Source organism: Engraulis encrasicolus, chromosome 5 (genome assembly GCF_034702125.1).
Source record: "Engraulis encrasicolus isolate BLACKSEA-1 chromosome 5, IST_EnEncr_1.0, whole genome shotgun sequence".
Classification (NCBI taxonomy): Eukaryota; Metazoa; Chordata; class Actinopteri; order Clupeiformes; family Engraulidae; genus Engraulis; species Engraulis encrasicolus.
Window position 1 is genome coordinate 28,499,347 of NC_085861.1, and position 17,920 is coordinate 28,517,266.

The 17,920-nt window shown below is 42.2% G+C and overlaps 1 pseudogene; it reads left to right on the forward strand.

Annotated features, from left to right (window-relative positions):
* The first annotated feature begins 5,844 nt into the window (after nucleotides 1-5,844).
* Nucleotides 5,845-10,362, forward strand: LOC134449748 (uncharacterized; annotated as a pseudogene).
* The last annotated feature ends 7,558 nt before the right edge of the window (nucleotides 10,363-17,920 follow it).

Consider the following 17,920-nt stretch of genomic DNA (forward strand, 5'->3'; position numbering starts at 1 on the left):
CACAAAAATGTTTCAAATGACATTAAAGATCTTTTAAGAACGACGTACAGGGTTTTTTTTATTTTTACATTGCGGTCTGGAATTATGGGAGATAACACATGATTGGCTGAGTTTAGAACCCTGCTCTGGCTGTATGTAAACAGAGCGTGAGCTGCCATAGTCACCCAAAGCGAATTCTGCCCAGATGCATGGGATAGTTGCCTTCTTTTTTAATAGTGGTTTCTAGCCAAATTAAATTCATCATGGTTGTCAGTGAAACGCGGGCTTTTGTTTTAATCTCCGTTGTATGCCTTCTGCCTTCTGGCCTGATTGAAGGCAGAATATAGCCTAAAATGTTCTTCAATTCAAAGGCATACGTTAACTCATTGGCTGCCTTGGCCGTCGAATGACGTCATTTCAAATAGTGACGCCCCCTACCTTCGACGTCGTTCGCCGACAATTGCGTTTTTTTACAGCCAGGCCTCGAGGACGGTCTGACCTATCTTCTGTATAAATTTCAAGCCTCTAGTCATTTTCTAACTGTTCCTGTAGGTGGCAGAAGTGTCCTTAGGAACAGTCAAGGCATGGCTTTAGTGCAGACCAGGAGGAAATGTCAAGACAAAAACACCCCTTTTTTACTATTATAATCTCAAAAGTAGCATAGCAAAATCATTTTTGAAAGTAAAGCACCTGTGACAGTAGTCTACTTTCTTGTCCTCTGATTTTAACACAGGTAGGCTACTGATTTTAGTGTCAGAGCCTGACAAAAAAAAACCCTTCCTCTCATGACCAAAATACAACCCCCAGTTGCTATCTAGCTAGAAGGCATTGCAGCTAGCTTGCCCAAAATACACCATGAGATGATCTGTGTGGCAACCTTTCATTTTGGATAATGTGATCAGCCTACACAACATCAGGATGATGCTTACAAAATATCATCTAACAGGAGAATGCACAGGACTAGTGGTGATGTTGGGAATGCTTGGCTATAAATTTTGCTACGCTAGCTAGCTAGCTAGCACGAAATCGCTAACAACTTACAACTAAGTCCGAAGAAGGCCATAAGGGCCGAAACGCGTAGGCATTGTAGCCAAATAAAAAAGTAAAAAAAAATTGCAACCTTGAGTGCCTCAGCATCTGTCTTCCTGGACCAAGTTTGAGAGCCCCTACACTGATGAGCACCAAGGAAAAAAGGTGAAGACCCAGAAGCACTCCAATTACCTGCTTGTGTTTGAAACTTACAACTAAGCCTAAATACAGGAGCCTTGGTAAGTCAACTATTTTTACTCATTCTAGTTATTTTTTATGGATCTGTATAGTATGATCAGCTTACTGTATCATCAAAAAAGACAGGGGGGTTGCAGATTCTTGGAACAGAGTAGCCTTTGTGTCTGGTCAGATACAGTCAGCTCACATGAGAAAGCATTGCACTTAGCCTCAGACCAGCTAGCCTTCACCACTCCAATCGGCTTGTGAAATGTTGGATATGTGATCAGTACTTTATCAAAAGAAAATTCATTGAACAATATATGACAAGATCACTATAGCAGAACCAATGAATTACAGTAATCATCAATCTGCAAATTGTCCGCGCCTGCCAAAGAAGCTGCAGTAAGCTACGCTAAGCGGAGCTGCCTGCCTACCTGCCTCCCTCCCCCACAAGACACAGCACGGTACTATTTCTGGAGGAAATAAACCAGCTGTTATTCGTTCTCCAACGAGGGTACAGAGCGCACAATCAGAGGGGGAGGGAGAGGGAGGGAGTTCCCGGAGTTAGGGGCACCTGCTGTCATGATCCATTCTGCGTGCCAGCAACTAAACCAAAACACCCTTGTTTTCGAGTCCACCCCCGTTATATTTCAGTATATTAGGTTGAAAAGGTCATACAAACGATCTTTTGTTCAGGCTACAGATGACAGAAGACTCTGTAATAGCATCTGATAGGTTTGGAGTTGTTAGGACGATGCCGTTATGAGCAAAAACGTTTGCAGTTATAGTTCTACTTCAAATTGCGTTTTCTCAGCTTTTTGGCTAGAAAGCAGCATTTTGGCGAATTCCACTTAATTTCAACAGATGATTATGAAAGAACGGAAAGGGGTAGAGAGACACCGTTTTTTTCTGCTGATAGATGAGCGTCTAATCTGTGTTTTGATAGGTATGGCGTTGACATAGACACAGAACTCAATTTTCTGTGAGCCTCCAAAAAACGCCCAAAATGCTGAAAAATCTCTGGCACTCCGAGGTACTCTTTTATGAAAATGGCTGGCAGCCAATGAGTTAACAGTGTGGACTCGCGAGAAAATATGGATAGCCTACTAAAAAGATTCTACGAAGAAGACAAGGTAGGGACAGAAGGGTTTTATTATCATGTCCGCCGCGGCATGTCATCTCCACCGCACCACGTCTAAATTGTTGTCACTTTTGTTTTGTACTGCACAGTCATAAAGTAGTCTTCAGCTAGCTTGGCTAACCGGAGACAAGGTGTAGCCTACTTTACCCGGTATGTGTAGGTTACACAATCCATGGCAGGGCTCGGGCTGCTTATGGAACTATACCTTTATAATTTAGTAGCCTAACCTAATCAGTTCCCGAATTGCAAATAGACTGCTGCTGTGCTGACTTTTGAACACCACAGTAGGCAATACCCACTGAGGTTGGTTGCCTTTAGCTCTGGTTAGCATGATGTAGGCAGGCAACCGTGGTGAAGGACTGTTAGACTACTGTATGCATACGAAGTGAAGAACATATGGGCTAATGTTGTGTTAAGCTAGATAGAACCATACCTGCCGACCATTACGCATTTTGTGTAGCAGATACGGATTTTGACATCAAACTACGGCGCTGTCACTTCAAAATACGGGAAAAACCAATAGCAAAGTGTGCTCATGGGCCCTTATAAATTGCTCTGTAGACTTGCAACCAGACAGAGCCGTAGACATCTCTGCTCTGCTTGCAATTGTCTCGCGCTGGCCTTTCCATTGGCCAGCAACGTGTGGGGGGGAATATTGACCAATCAGAGCGCTAGTTTGGATGTCTTCATTTGTTGTGCTGCGCTCACTGACTTGAATACTCATGGCTGCGCTCCTCTTGAGTCGAGGCATTAGCTGCCGATAGAAAGTTTGCTTCGAAATCACACAAGCAGAGAGACTGGTTAATGTACTCCTATAATCTCTGAAACAAGTGTCCTCCTCCTGTCATCATGTATTATCCATCTTGGTACTGTCGCTGTAGTTTTACAAGTGAGCACCGTCAAAATCACCGTTTCAAAGGTAAATGGACTTTGAGAAAGGTAGCCTGTATGGGAATAGTGAATTGCGTCCAGTTGCTAAATCCGTAAACTTATGAAAATAAATAAAGGCAGAGGTCTGTCGTAATGATTCACCCAATGTATCGCCGCATTTGACGGCAATATGTTGTTGCTTGTTTTGATATTGGACCGAAACGAGATTACTTCCGAATGAGAAAATGTGTCGATGACCGCGCTATAAATTAGTAGATTAGCAGCAAACTAAATTCGGTTTCCCATTTACGCCGGATCATTTTAACTCGGGAAAATAAAGCGATAGTTCTAAAGGTTGTGCTCGGAGTAGGTCTGCATCCGTAACCTACCATGACACCGTATAGGAATACTGTTCCTCCCTGAGTCATGGCCCATTCTGTGAAGAGGTGTAACAGGTCGTGCGTCATACCAAATATGCATTACTCCACGACTACTATCCGTAATCACGTATGGCAATCTATTAATAAAATCAATTCTCCTATCATCATATATGTGCCGAACAGTGAACAATAGCCAACTCATGACGGCAGATTAGGGTAGATAGGCCTACCATTATTAGACGGTGGGCTAGATTTCGTAGCTCCTTTAGAAAACGAGTTTCGTTCTCTCTCTCGAGTGGCAACTTGATTTTTCTAATATGACCTCCTGACAATATGTAAAGCAATATTCTGGCTGTTGCCACGCTGAAAAGTTGCACGTTGATATTAAAAAATAACGAAAATAAAAAAGACTGGGGGTGACGTCATATAATGCACAGTCAATGGAAGTCTCCGCCCCTCAAAGTTGAAAAGGGAATATTTATCCGCATATCGGCCTTTTTTCATAGGCATGTAATTCACCTAATCATTGAAACAACGTAGGCATTTCATTCCTGACCATTTTCCTGTTACTGGAAAAAATAACACAGCTTGCATTTCTTTACTGACACGTAGTTTTTTGGCGAATTGATCTACCCCCGTCACCTCATTGCTCTATTGCTTTGAGGGAACAGACCTGTCCTCTTTTTGACATTTATCTGTCGTTGCCCAATGATGGTCAGACAGTCGAACACTAACAGCGAAAAAGAGCACTTCTGAAAGTTTGAGAAAAATATATATTTTTGCATGTACACAACAAGTGAGCCCACTTACCCCCCAACTTGTAACTTTTTGCCATGTAATCTGACGGTTCCGGGTAGCATGCACGCGCTAGCTGTATTCTGCCTCGTTGACTTTGCATTGACGTGACGTCACTCGGTCGGCTAGTTTTTGTTGTCATTTTTATAAATCAATGTGCAAGTTTTGAGGATGGCAACAGCCAAAATATTGATTAATATGTTGTCAGGGGGGTATATAAGCAAAAATAAAGTTGCCACTCGTTAACACCAACGAACTGACAAGATATGAGACTGGGCCCACCACCTATATGCAGAGAAGTGAAAAAAAAGAAGCGATGCCCCTCAAGTTACCGTGGAAGTTCCAAGAGCATTGGCCATTAGCCCCCGTCCCTCAGTAGAGCCACTACATGACGCATTTTGTACTGAATGAATGCTGAAAGTGTGATTTTGATGTTAGCTCCCAAGGTAATAATATTAACCTGATATTATTCTATCTTAGATAACACTTGTCTTTATCTTTTTCTCTACTGCTGATGCTTCTTCACAGTAGGTGACAACATCACCATTTATTAATATTGGGGGAGATGATGTAAGAATCATCACAATTCAACTTTTTGTTCATAAAAATCACTGAAATGCCTCTGTATTTTATAATAAAATTATACATTTTCCTACATGTACCTTCTACAGGCAAAAAAGTAATCAGCAAATGCTTCAATTTCATACTCAATTCCAGCTCCTTAACACCCCCCAAGTGACCAAATGCTCTGTTTGGCTGGTACATAGCCACTTAGGCCTCGGCTTACTAGCCAGACTAGTGGTATGTTTGACTAGTATGATTAACAGCCATATTGGCTGGTGATCAATAAAGTTAATTTAGAGGCCTGAATTCCAGCACACTATATCATAGCATTTTATTGGTGTTATGGTGTGAAACAAAAAAAAAACATCTTTCATGAAAGTTTAATAAATTATGGTAGTTCAAAGTACTGTGAAGAGCAAGATAAACTATTTGCCAGATACACGGGATGTTAGGCTAAAATGCATTAAAATGCAGGAAATTGCATCTAAGAAAAGCATTTTTTTCTGGGGGAGGACCCCCCTGCCTGAATGAAGTGTCTCATATCTTCCCTGTTGACATTTGGCAACCCTAGGTGTAGGGCAGACTATGCAAAACAAAGTAGCCTCTCAGATGGGCCCGCTGGTGACCCCGTTGCTTTGCCATGCCAAGTTGTTGCGCCGTGAATTGCCGCGCCGCGATAAGTTGCTACTCAAAAAAAAAATTAAAGGTTGGCAGGTATGTAGAACTATTGTAATCGGATATTAACATGGTGGTTATTATGCATGACATGGAAGTTGCCTACTGCGCACTGTGCTGCGCAGGATTTGATAGTTGCCATGGTTTTTCAAATTGTTTATCTGCTGCCTTGATCCATGTGGTGATAGCCACGTTGTTTAACAGTGTTAAAATATAGGTTATTTCAAAACTATGAGACGGTTTAAATCCGGTGCGCGTAAAAAGAGAGAGCGAGTGGAGGCACAGCAGAGGAGACTTGCTGTTACATCGAGCTGTGCTCCACTGACGAAATACTTCGGTCAGGCTACTACTGCGCCTGGTGCTGCACCAGACGGGAACGAGACCGACGAGTGTGGTAGGCCTAGCAATGAAGAAAGTCAGCTCTCTCTCTCTCTCTCTCTCTCTCTCTCTCTCTCTCTCTCTCTCTCTCTCACACACACACACACACACACAAACTCACACTTACACTCACACACACATTTTGAAATTGTAAATGCCTTCATTGCTGGTATTTTTTTAAATAGTAAGGAAAGGGGCCTCTGAAACATCTCTCGCCCCCCCTGCCACAATACCAGTGCTCCGCCACTGGGTAGCAAAAAAAACCCGACAGTCAGCTGTAGATATGCCTCGGAAAAATAGGCTAAGATTTCATGTTTCAACTGATTTGCTTTGCAATTCGTATTTTTGATAGAAGCTTCCTAAATTAAGTTTTCAAATTCAGATCACCTGCACCTCGAGAGATAGGCAAAGGGAGGGGCAGCATGCGCGTTGCGGGGGGCACGCGCAGCTCTACATGGGAGGGAGGGGGGAGCAAGCATGCATGCGACCAGGGCAGAGACGCAAAATATGTCGAAGATGTCGTGGGAGTAGAGCGACTGCCCTGGCGGCCTGAGGTGAGCTGGAAACATAGCAGACTACACAGTATTACACTACATGATCACAATTAATGCCTCTTAAAGCCGATCTCGAGTTTAGGACGTTTAGTGATCCTAAATAATCTGACAGCCGGTGTGCCACGTTCAGATATTGGGGTAAAACGACAGCCAGCTACACTGTAAAAAATTGAATTACGCATTGTTCAAGTAATTACATGTTCACAATTGAATGGACAGGAAATATGAATTATTATTAACCAACAGAAAAATCCACATCAAACCGATAGGGTGCATCTCAGTGATGTGTGGATATAAAATAGTGAATATTGCGAATTGAAAATACATAATTGCCACAACTGTTTATTCAGCGCATGCGCTTGTTGGCCACGGGGGTTCCTTCTCAACATGGGAAGGGCTGGCAGGCAAAGAGGCAACGTGTTCCTCCGGTTTCACTCCGGTTGAAGTGTTTGCTAATGGGCTAGTTCATATGGCATTCACGTTAGCTAACCGTTGAGCAAATTCCTGCAGGAATGTTACGGACCATATTGCCTGTTTGTTTATCTCATTTAAAAACCGTCAATGCATCTGTGGTACAGTATATGGCCCTCTTATTTAACCAGCGTGGTATTTCTGATTTCACTTTGCACTGTGTCATGTAATGGTTACAAGCTGAGCGCATTAGTCCAGTGCCACACTGCCTGTCCACCTAGCAGTAGCCTTGTCATTTACTGGTAATGGTAACATTAAGGACTCAAAGTTCATGTCATCATAGTCTGAGTATATAGTTTTAGTAGCGCGCTTCTGTAAGGCTGTAGGCTATTGCACAAGTTTGTCTTTTGGTTTTGTTCATGCATTCACTTCTAACTTGTGCACATCAAATGAGCTAGCAATTAAAAGTAATCTTAATGCAATGTTATGTTGGTATACTATGTTGCTCCTGGCACAAGGCTTTTTCTTATGGATGCTAAACTTATTTCAAAATATTCTTTCTGATTATGTTCTAGATAAGAGCACCACATCTCCCATGTTCTCAAGCACTGTGGTTTCTCCTGAGACCAGGACAATCTTCTCTGAGTGACACCAGGAGCTTCACCATAGGAGACCCCAAAAGGGACTTGTGCCTTAACGTCACGGTGATAGAAGTCTGAGACAGATGGCCTGCTTTATTTTTCAAAGATCAGGTAAGAATTTACAACTTTGATACTGCTGTAGACATCTGGTTACATCTAGTTTTGTATGCTGAGAATCCTTCCATTGTTTGACCTGTACCTTTTTGTGCATGTTGCTTTGTGTATTTGACAGATTGATGCTGAGTTTTTTCGCATCACAAACAAGATGCTATTGAAGACCTTCAGAGCTGCAGTGGACAATTACACTCCCAAACTACTTTGTCTGTACCATGCCCGAAAAACAGCCTTTGGAAAAGCTATGGATGATGTCATGGCGAAGCTTTATGATGAGGTATGCTATGGTTGAAATTCTTAGCATTTTGAAAGACTGCTCAGACCAGGCCAGGTTTAAAAAAAAAAATGTATATTAAAAATAAAGCGCATATCTTGCACTGATTCAAAAACCTAAAAGGAGAAGCAAAGCAATGCAACTCCCAAGTCAGTTATACTCCTATGTCAGCTTGTCCAGCTAGAAGGCAACATTTGTTGTGAAATGGTCTTCGTGCGAATTAAAGATAGTGGGTAGAAATTAACAAAAAAAGCCCACAGTTATTCTGCTGTGGTGGCCACAGACCGTTTCTCTTTCTTTCTGGCAGATAATTTTACAGAGAAGTGGTGTCTGATCACCCACTGAATTTGCCCAGGTACTGCTGCTCATCCAAAATGGCACTTCAACGTGTGCTGTTGAACATTAAAAATTGTCACATCCACCATTGGCGCCCTGTGCTCTTCAGAAATCTTGTAGGCAGCATTAGCTGTGATCTAGGTAAACGCAAAGTCTGTTTCTGACCATTTTGAGTTTTTGTCCTGTTTTTTGTCCTGTTTTGTTTTTGTCCTCAATGTCCCCTGGTGTGCTATCGTGTCCCCTGGCATCTCCTCCATACTCGGCACGTGACTGGATACTGTACACATTAATGAGCCATCTTGGATGAGTACCATTAACTGAGCAAATTCAGTGGGTGATCCACTGCATCATGATACAAGATATGAAACTGTATGCTCATGACCAGAAAGATGTTCTGTGATGCCACAGAAGAATAACTATTTTTGGGGCATTATTTGGTTATTACCTCTAATTTCTATCCATTGGCTGTTACATTTTCACAACAGAAGGCAAAGTAAATTCACATTGTGTTGCTTCCCAACTGGACAGGCTAATTTCATAGACTGATTTGATGATTCACTTTGAGTTTTGTTGCTTTGTTTTTGGTTTCAAATTTTATGTTTTTGGAACAGTATAGTAATGCTGGGGAAAATCTTTAATATGGGAGTAGAAAGAAAATTAATAAGTGAAACGATTTTTGCTATAAAGAAGTGTTTGAACTCTTAACTCTAACCAAACTATGTTGTGTTTTTTCCTGCTTTTTTGGCATAGACCTCTGACATCCTCAGGCACCGCAAAGATGCTGCTCTTCGAGGACTTCCAGTATTTATCCGTGAGGACCCCAAGGAACTTTTCAAAGAGTGCCTTGTAAGTAGTCATTAGCATGAGACAGGAACTTTTTCCAACAAATCATATAATGGCATACAGTGCCTTCTTTTTACGTTTCATACTATGTACATTATACTCATGCACACTCAGACTGAAAGTATGCTGACATGCATGTAGTACAGAGTAATAGAATACAATAGAGAATAGAACTGGAGATTTAGTGTGCAATGAATAGAAGAGGGGTGGATGTCTTTGTTGATTCACCTGTGGCGCCTCCCTAAGGGCAACAATTCAAACTTCAGTGATGAGGCAACTGTCATTGATCGGGTGGGGGGTAAATGCATAGAAATTATGCAGTGGCATTAGAGAGGGTTGAGTGGCAAAGACCGAATAAGTGAGTGAGTTTGTGTATGTTGTGGTACTGGCAATTCTCCTGGCTTCCCCTCCATGTTCTGGACACTGCTGGGGGACATAGCAAATCTTCTTGCCACACATTGATGTGACACCTTTGACAACCACTAGCTGAGCAACTTCAGTGAATTATACTCTGCCTCATTTAAACCTACATTGCAGAAGAAGGGGGTGAGGTGAGGGTGGAATGGTCTGTGGATGCCACCTGCTGAAAAGAAAACTATTTCTGGGGCATACTTTGGTTATTACCTCCAATTGCTACTCATTGGTTGAAATGTACAAACTGTAAACAAAATGAATTCACAGTGATTGCTTCCTTGCTGGTATGGTTGTCAGGGAGTTGCATTGCTTTCGGTTTGATGTTCCTTTTATTTTTATAATTCTAGTGTCATGTAATGGGACCCAGCCCTATGAGTTTTATCATGAGTAGGTGGTACAGGAGGGGGCAGAGCAGATTTACAAAGTCAATGTGAGTGTAAAAATACTTTTTTGTGCTTTTGCTGTCTGCAGGTGGCCGATGCAGATGGTGTGGCTCTCCAGGGCGTGGCTGTAGGCATTCTATATGTTGGCGAAGACTGTGGTCCAGGTACATCTACGCGAGTGCAAAACATTGCCGTCATCCTCGAGGAGAGGGTTGTTTTGCAAGATATCCCAGATACTCCCAACTGCTGTGGCATACCTTTTTGGCTTCCTTTATGCCCTGAATATCTCCTACCCAACGGCTCTGAAGTATACCTTCAATACTTTGCAAAATGTCTTCATGGAGATTGGTCCCAAATGTACACGGCGTGTACAATCTCTGAAAAACAAACTGCCACTGTAAGACTGACGACGAGGCTGTATTTTGAAATGTGTGGTGGTTCCCTTGATGGCCTATGTTCCCACGGTGTTGGAGTATGACTATTTCTGAGGGGAAAATGTGGAAGACATTTTAACAAACTTGCACTTTAAGAGTGAATACGAGGTTGTATTTTGAGATGCGTACTGGTTACGTCAAGGTCCCCTTGATTACCCATCTTCTCACAGTGGAGTTTCGCTCAGTTTTACCTCCTTACTTGGGTTATACTAGCCTGGTTCTCACCGACGGTGCGGGTGTGTACACAAACTACCATCTAGTAGCGCTGCCATTAACATGCTCTTCTCGAGTCAGAAAATAAATGGTGCATTTATTGCAACTCACCACCAACATATTGCAACTCGCCACCAACAAATTCCTCCAAAAATGTTCTTGGTTAATCTCGAGTCAATATAATCTATAATCTGTCCTGTGACTCATCAATGCGAGCTGCTGTTGGTCTTTAAGCAATAAATGCTCCGTTTATTCTCTACTCGAAAAGTGTGTTAAGGGCAGCGCTATGAGACGGTAGTGTGTGTAGCTCCACTCCACCAGGGTGCTCCAGAGTTACACTCGCGCACCGCCGGTGAGAGCCAGGCTAGGGCTATACTGGCCTTCAAAGGCAAAGTGCAGTAATTGAGTTCAAACTGAAAATGGGGTTCATTACACCACCTTTATATTGCAACAAAGACTAGCGGTCCAAATGTGTACCTTTTTCAGAGATTTTGCCATGTCAAATTTGAAGTAACTACAACATGCAGCCTAAGGCATTTTTCTCAGTTTGAATGTTAATGTGATTACTGTACTTTGCCTTTGTAGGGCAGTATAGCGTTTTCCCATCATTATCGTTTCTTTTACATTATGTTTTACTTAGGGACTGTACGTTATTTACCGGGGGGGGGGAGGGCTGGTGCGCTGGAAGTCCGGTCAAAAAAAAAAAATCATGGCCCCCCCCTCCACCTCAAATTTTTTCCCCATGGCCCTCCCCCCACTTCAATTTTGTTTTCCCATGGCCCTCCCCCTACAGGTAAAAAAAAACAATATGTAAAATTGGTAGATGAACAACCATCATGAGAACAGTCAGAGTAGCCTACATCAAGGGCGGTTGTCTGCACTATTATGTGCTATCGATATCAGTGGATACCTATGAGAAGCCGCAAGAATCTACCTCTGCGGCTGCATGGGATGCCTTTTAACTCCACTGTCGCCAAGACAAATTGCCTTCACTATTTTTTTACGTGTTAAATAATAATAATAATAATAATAATAATGATGATAATAAAAACTTCAATTTCAATACCAATGTCCGAGGTGTTACTAGGCCTACTGTAAACTACAAAGTGGAGAGAGTTTCCCCACCGCAGCTTCAATATTTCCCTGCTCGACAAGCGCCTTTCACAAGGTACGTTTTACATGTTCAGCACAGTAGCGAAGCCAGGGACGCAGGAACTGGTTTTGACCAAGGGGTGCTGTGAAAAAAAAATCTGTTTTTTTAGATGCAATTTCCTGCGTTCTAATCAATTTTAGGGTGAGGAATGGCGAATCACATCTGAATAACTTCCTCATGTTTTATGTAGCCTAAACAAGGATGGCTAGATTTAACTTTTTTTTTCTTTAACATCTCACTTTGACACTATTAAGTTCTTCTTGCGGAAGTGAAACGCGCACCTGATGTGGAGGTGAGGGCGTGTTCAAGAGCAAGTCGCGCTGCCTTGACAGTTTATCTCTTCAGCATGGGCAGTGTGCAATGTGTGAAATTAGAAGAAATGCTTTGACTAGACTATGCGATGCACTCGTGAGAGGTGACCGGGCTTTCAAATAATTTAGATTTTCTTGCAATTGCGACTGTGGATCAGGTGCATCTCGATCAGGACCCCTGTCCTGTCTCCCAGACCGCGCATAAAAGCACGCACGCACACACACAGGCATAGCTCTACCTTCCCGAATGTAATTACACTCTGACGGCCAAAGAGTTCGGGATGTGATCGGAGCAAGAAGTAGGCTCAGCGCCAAAGCAGGAGAGTGAGAAAGCCACCTTTAGTTTGCATTTAACGTAGGCCATTAAGACGCATTAATAGGTGGTGGCTGTGCTATGGTGGTCAAATCAGCAGCAAGAGGCAAAAGGAACAAATTGCCAAAACAGAACCAGTACAACATTCCAAAACATCAAACAATAGCACAGCCATTACACACCGCGGCAATTCAACTTTGACAACTGTGATGATAGACAAGCCAGACACACCATCGGCTGTGCTCTCCTTCAGATTCACCCCATAGCCAACTCCGAGGCTAAGCTAGACTACTTCACCAGCAACAGGCAAGACCTAGCATACCAATACACGCTTCTACGAATCCAATCTCCACAGCAAGAAACAAAAGTCACTTCTTACCTGACACGATGCACAACTTTGGTGACATTCCCTTCTCCCGTCACGCTTTAAATGTACATAATTCCTTGCTTAAGGGTGGTTTATGCCTCGAAATCAGCGTCACTGCGTAACTGCACTGAGCCGCGCAGTTAACGTAGTGAAGCCCCCCCCCATCACGCAGGTACTCTGGGGCACCTCCCCAAAATTGTGTCTCGACGCAGGGAGCGACGGCGTGAAAGGGCGAAAATAGGTCTCTGATTGGTCCTCTCGACCAGCCTGCTCTGTCCTCAGTCGAGAACAAGCGCTACTTCCTTGTTCTAACCTTCGTCGGTCTACGGACTGTGAGCTCTTCATTAAATAAGTTGCCCGTGCTTTGTTGTTTGATTTATTTACACGAACCAAAGACAACACATGCGCTTGCAAGTTACGACGCTGAAGTTATTTGGACAGTTGAACAGTGGTTCCGAGGTCGAGGAAACATTCCGCTTCGTCCTCGACAAATGAGCCACTTCTTTGTTCCAAACTACCACTGTGGCTGCCAGTGCGATCAAACATGCACGTGATATAAAGATTTAATGTTTCATTTTCATTCTCGTCGAGTCTGTGATGCTAAAAAAACAACCGACACGTCTAGTTTACTCTTTGTATTGAAGGCAGTTTCAGCGTGGAATGACATCGCGCAGACCGTGCTTCAAAACAGGGCATAAACCAAAATTAACTGCATCATGGCTGCGACAAGCTCACTCTGTGGCACAAGTAGGAAGCATAACCCGCCCTTAAGTTGGTCCGTTTTTGTTCACCAAAGTGATGAGACTTCTCTTCACAACAAGTTAGCTCCTCCAATGGTTTCAAGACCTTATGATGCATGGCCAACACATCGCCGTTAATACCACTTTTATTACTACCTTGACACCACAAGCTAAACAAAACAAACTCGCGTCACTGCACCGTTCTACCAAAGTACGTCTAGGCCAAAGGTCTAGGCCTAGGTAGGCATACTGTTCTTACCGGTCTGGTTGGGGTCTAAAAGTTCTTTGAACACAAATGTGAAGCACACGGCGGTACCAATAAATAAAATCATGGCTTACCAGAGGCTGTGACCACCAGTTGACTACAACACCTCTCCAAAATTCCTCTGGAAATGCCCATCCAATTCGTTGTCAAAACTTCCCAAACTGTTTAGCCCATATAGTTCACATCAGCCAGTTTGATATTTGCTCACGGGCATTTTCTATGATGCTCAATGTTCCTCCGTAGCACTAGCAATCCTACAGTGAAAGAGAGTCAGCGCGGGCAATCTAGCTGCACCTGATAGTTTTTTGACTACAGATACACGCTTCAGTGCTATAGTATGCACCGGGACCTTGCATCGCAAAGTGATGTGTTTCAGAGCATGTTTTATTATTGTTTACAAAAATAAATAAAAATAAAATAAAATAAATTCGTTTTTTTTCCCATGGCCCTCCCCCTAACTCCGATTTTTTTTGCCATGGCCCTCCCCTCCACCTCGTTTTTTTTCATCATGGCCCTCCCCCCCCTACGCACCAGCCCTCCCCCCCCGGTAAATTACGAACAGTCCCTTACCAGCCATGTTAAACCTTATGGTACTTAGGTGCAGGCCCATGTTCTGAATTGGCAAATGTGTATTTAGGCTGTGTATGGGTCAATCAGTGCCTACCGTTAGAAGGGACGTCTCAAACTTGCAGCTTGTGTTTCAGAACTTGCAGAGAGTAAGTAGATATGAATGGCATGACACCCCAATTACAACTGCACTTGTTATTACAGCTTGTCCTGTGAACCCAAATTTAAGTACTGAAGGGCCATTTGTTTAAAGACGCTAAACCCCATTTAGCCTCCTATTCATGCTTAAAAAGACAGAAAATGGTTTTGCTCTTAAATTGCATGAATACTTCTGATTCTGTTCAAAAGTACCTGTTGAAATAAAAACAAAATCAAAGTGTGAAGTTTGTTGTACATTATTGAAATTTTGTGAATGTCTATTCAGCAAAAAGACTAATCTGTGCTGGTATAATGAGGAATTGAAAATTGACTTAATTAAGAATTCTTAATAAACTTTACAGTGTTATCATAGTTGAGATTATCATGGGAACATCGTTGGCAAAACGTGCCAACTGTTCAGTAAAAAGACGAATTTGTGTTGGTAGAACGAGGAATTGAAAATTGACTGAATTAAGAATTCTCAATAAACATTACAGTATATTCACAATTGAGATTATCATGGAAACATTGTTGGCAAACAATACAATTCTAAATGCAGAAGGTTGCCCTGTTTTTTTAAATAGTCTCAACTATTATTTTTTTTACAGTGTAGCTTGCAGTCATTGTCAACGTTTTAACATGGCTCAGGTTGTTTTGTGGAAGGCTAACCCAACTAAGAAACATGCAGATGACATGTCGTTTTATCAAGCAAGAGAGAACTTAAGGGGGTAGGCTAGCTAAAGGAAGCACATCTCTGCAGAGTTGGCTGCGAAAAAAATGAACAGGTGCAGGTGAGGCAGAGAATCTTTTTCAGGATTGTAGAGGTTTGATCTTGGTGAGACCGCTAGGAAAGTGCTTTTTCTTACGCTGATATATTCTCCGACCCAAAGATACTGTTTCCACTGTCAATGTCCATGTAATTGAAATAAATCCACTCCACATGACAACTGACGTTTACTGTTCTTCTCAAGACATAGGCCTACAAAATGTGCATGAACTAGCTAAAATACCTGTAATGAAAATAAAAGGTTATAAAGTCTGCGAGAAGCTCTGAGCTTCATATTTCATATTTAGCCTATTAATTTACTCATCATTTCATTTCATTTAAGATGAGGATGACTCAGAGCCACAGACCTCTGCACATAGGGCAGGTAGGCATAAGACTGATCATCTCTGTGACTGATACAGGTTTAAAAACTATCAAGGCTTTTTCTCATAATTTCATTTAATTTAGGGGCAGCCACATACCACACATGAGGAAATGTGGATCAGGAGACATTTAGGGCAGGTGGGCATAAGGCTGATCATCTCTGATATGATTAATAGGTAGGCCTACATGTTTAAAAACTAGCATGTTATATCATATGGTACGCATTCAAGATACTATACAATAAAATAATATTAATAATTATGACAATAATATACTACTTCTACTACTACTACTAAAAATAATAATACCCATGGTGCAGTTTCCTAAACATTTCTGAAGGCCGCTCAGTGTTGATGGGTTTGTTTTTTTTGTTTTTTTTGGGGGGGTTGCCCTTTCTTCAGGTTAGAGCAACTGCCCTTTGAGATTCCTGTGCACGTCCCTGATACAGACTCACTCTACTGCAATACTAATGAAGCCATGTACTGTGAATAGGCTCTAACAACTTTGTGTTTCTTCAATTCGCATTCATGGTCATATTTGTGTGTACAGTATTTAGGCCCATTTCTACATTGAAGTACATGTTAATGAATCCCACACTTTGCTCAGGAATGATTGCACACACCCTTTTATGCACAGATCTGTTCTTAAAGCTGCATTGTGTAGGAGTAGTATAGTATAATAGTATTGAAACTATTCCGCTAATTGAAACTGTACTTATTGCCAAATTGAATCATTTCATTGATATCAATATTAGTATAAAATTAGTCATATTTATATGTCTAACCAAATTGCAGTTTTGCAGCTAAGAACGACTATTTCTGGAAATTCAAAATGGCGGACATGGAGAAGATCCCCCTTTTCATGTATGAAAATTGCCATTTTCCCAGTCATAATGAATACTTAGAATCTGGTGGTGCTGGTAAATATTTGTGAGAAAGGTAACATTTGTGAATGGGCAGCATGAATTCTGGAAATAAACTACTAAAAATATTACACAGCACATCTTTAAGAATACAAGATAAATGAGCCCCTAGGTGAGGTGAGCTGCTCTCTGCGCCAGACCGCGTATGTCATCAGGGGATGTGAATATGTCACATTAGCACCTGTCTGCATGATTATTTAATGTGCCCTGGCACATGAATATATGCATGGACATCCAATCTTTTACATAGGATGGATGAGAAAGGATAATGGGTCCCAGAGTGCAGTGGCATGGCATGGCTGGTGACACATCACCATGCATGCTCTGGGGTGGGGTCATTGGTGGCATTGCTGGACAGGACTGGTGGTGTACACACTACCTGCACTGTGTACTAAAGTAGAGTAGAGTAAAGTAGTAGAGTAGAGTAACTTTATTGATCAGGGTCTGGTGCATCTCTAGCCTAGGCTTTTCAGTCAGTCTTTCACAACCCCAATCACTGCATGGAGTGAAAGCCCTTTGGAAGCGGCCGTTGCAGGCAGTGTGGCAATAAGCCAATGAGTCTAAAAAATAGTTTGAGCCAACGTAATAAAAAGGGCCCACGTGTGCAAGTAGACTATATGTTTCAACCCTTTTGTAGGATCCGGTTCCGGATCCGGCAGGATCTTAAGCAGTGGATCCGGTATCCGGCAGGATCCTAAAAATCAGGATCCGGTGCATCTCTACTATGTACACTATTGTATTAGGACATTGCAACTTACTGTAAAGATAAATACAGTACTTTGAGGGGCTCGCTCTTGTGCGTCACTGCGAAACGAATACAATTTGACTGTACAGTCAGGCAGATCAGAAGACAAATAATCATCTTCAATTGTGCACTATACTTTACATAAAAGCATTCAGCCCAGAGTGCATAAAGCGAGTTGCTGCGGCAGTCATTTGCTTTACACAAACATCTCTCACCAAGAATATTTCGGGTGTTTGAATGAGGAACAGCCATAGAGGGAGTGTTTTATGGCTTTATGCTAGAGTACCCCGCCAACAAGATTGTCAGTGCATCAAAACACCAATAACTGTTTACTTCAGTACAATGCCGATGCCCTATTTCCCTTGGCGCCACACATAGCTGCTGGCTGTGGAAACAGAGGCACTCCACTACTCTTTCTGTGTTTCTACACTTTCTTTCTTTCTTTCTTTCTTTCTTTCTTTCTTTCTTTCTTTCTTTCTTTCTTTCTCCATCATTTCTCCCTCCCTCTTTCTGTCCTTACTCCTTATCTCCCTCCTCTGCTCTCTCTTATCCCGCATCCGCCCATCTCTCCCTCATCCTCAGAGCAAAGCTTGTGTTTTATTGGCTCAGTACTTGAGGTGTTTCAGTGAAAATGATTTTGT